The following is a 2,125-nucleotide window of genomic DNA, read 5'->3' as shown; positions in this document are numbered from 1 at the left end:
ACAGCAAAAAGCTGGTGAAAGCCTTGGAGGCCACCTCTGATGCCTCAAGACATGTACAAAAGGCCACGCAGGCCAGCGGTATTTACAGAAATGGTGACCCTCTTCAGTGACATTGGCTGGAATTTAAGTACAGTTCTACGAGGAAGAATGACTTTCTGTTGACTGCGCACTTGCAGCACCTTGTTTATTAACATGGGGACTTCCACAGCACCAAGAAGCTCAACTAGGAACTTCTACCATTTTCTTTGAGGAAAGGTGGAGAAAATTCTGCAAAGTCAGGCCATCACCCGATGTGGCAGCCCCTCTCCCAAAGTTAACCCTTCTCTGAGGGCAGTGATGGTGTAGGAGTGAGGGACCCTCTGCCCAGTAGGAGGAGAACAGATAGGGCAGGACTCTGCTCTACATGACATAGACTGAGGGAGGGGGCTCACGAACGGGGTGGGTACCAGGTTGCTTAGGAAGGCCCAAACCAATTGAATCATAGGTAGACTACATGGGGAACTTGCAGGCAAACTACCACTAAAGGCCATAAAGTTTGATTGTGACTTGTGGTGAACCTTTGAAGAGTTTCAAGAGATTTAGATCTTAATGGGAGTGTATAGCCTCGTCTTTCAAACATGGTGCCGCTGGTGGGTTTACATCATCGACCCTGCAGTTAGCAGCCCAATGCCTAACCCATAGAGCTACCAGCATCCCTGAACAAATAATCACACAGCCTGAAGATGAATACTTCAGCAGCTGGAGAAGTCAAGTAGTAAAAGTTCAAGTCAATGGGTTCAAACACAGCAATGACTGAGGGCACACTGACTCTTTGTTGAAGGCTAACACCACCATGCTGCCACAGATACCACAGAAGAGTACAGACCAATATCTCTTATGAAACTAGATGCAAAAATCCTCAAAACATACCAGCGATCCAAGTCTAGTAGCCTGTTAAAAGGATTGTACACCACGATAACGTGTGATTTATCCCAGGAAACTCAGTCCAAAGTAAGAAAGTCAAACAGGTGGACCCACAATTCCCTCGGAGTAATTCAGGTCTGGAGATGCATAGATCAGTGTTGCTATTCAGGACCTGGGCTACCTTGCAGTAATTCCCTGGTGGCACGGACAGGTAAGAGTTAGACTGTTCACCACAAATCTGGAGGTTCGAACTCACCAGCCACTCCCTAGGAGGATGCTGAGGCTATCTGCTCCCTTTAGGACTTCCAGCCTCAGAAACCTGCGGTGGGGTCGCTATGAGTGGGTGGTCAATAACAGTGGGTCGGTCTAAGTATGAACCCAAAGGCTAAGCCTCTACCCATTACAGACCCTGTCTAAAAAAACAGACCGTGGGATGTGCGTCCTTCCCCTCTGTCAAGAGAATGTCTGCGCACCTGCAGTGTGCTAGGCCCCAGGGAGCAAAGAGCAAACTACACACGTCTGGATGCAAACGGTGACCAGAATCAAAGTGAGCACGCCCTGGGACCTTCCCTGCAGCCAAACCTGTGCATTCCAGCTGCACTGGCCCAGGGGGCAGTGTGCGCAGAGGCCTGCCCAACAACCTTCAATGGCTCCCTTTCGCCCAGATTAAGGTCCACACTCCCCTCACGTCATCACTCTCTGGGCGCTAGCCCTAACCATCCAACCACCGCTAGATGTGTCCCTTGGCCTGTTGGTAGTGTGTGTCCATTTACAAGTTACAGCCAACCTCGGCGAATCCGTTCCCACTCATCGCAGCCCCACAGCAGCTTCCAAGGCTGCAGATCTTTACAGATGTGCGAAGCCTCGTTTTACTCTGATGGAGCCACGGGTAGGTCTGAACCACAGACCTTGTAGTTAGAAGTAGAATGCCACCTGGGCTCTTAATTGTCCTCAAAACCAAATCAAACTTGCCGCCATCAAGTTAATTCCCATTCATAGTGAGCCTAAGGCAGGGTAGAACTGCCCCTGTGGATTTCCAAGAGTGTAACTCTTTTTAAAATTATTATTAAATACTATTGGGGGGCTCTTACATATCTTATCACAACCCATACATTCATCCAGTGTGTCAAGCATATTTGCACATATGCTGCCATCAATTTCAAAGCATTCTCTTCCCACTTGAGCCCCTGATATCAGCTCCCCATTTCTTCCTCCTCCTACC

The sequence above is a fragment of the Echinops telfairi genome, unplaced genomic scaffold, assembly GCF_000313985.2.
Source record: "Echinops telfairi isolate 266 unplaced genomic scaffold, ASM31398v2 ScPeMD7_2565;HRSCAF=3150, whole genome shotgun sequence".
In the NCBI taxonomy this organism is placed as follows: Eukaryota; Metazoa; Chordata; class Mammalia; order Afrosoricida; family Tenrecidae; genus Echinops; species Echinops telfairi.
This window is presented reverse-complemented; position numbering follows the sequence as displayed.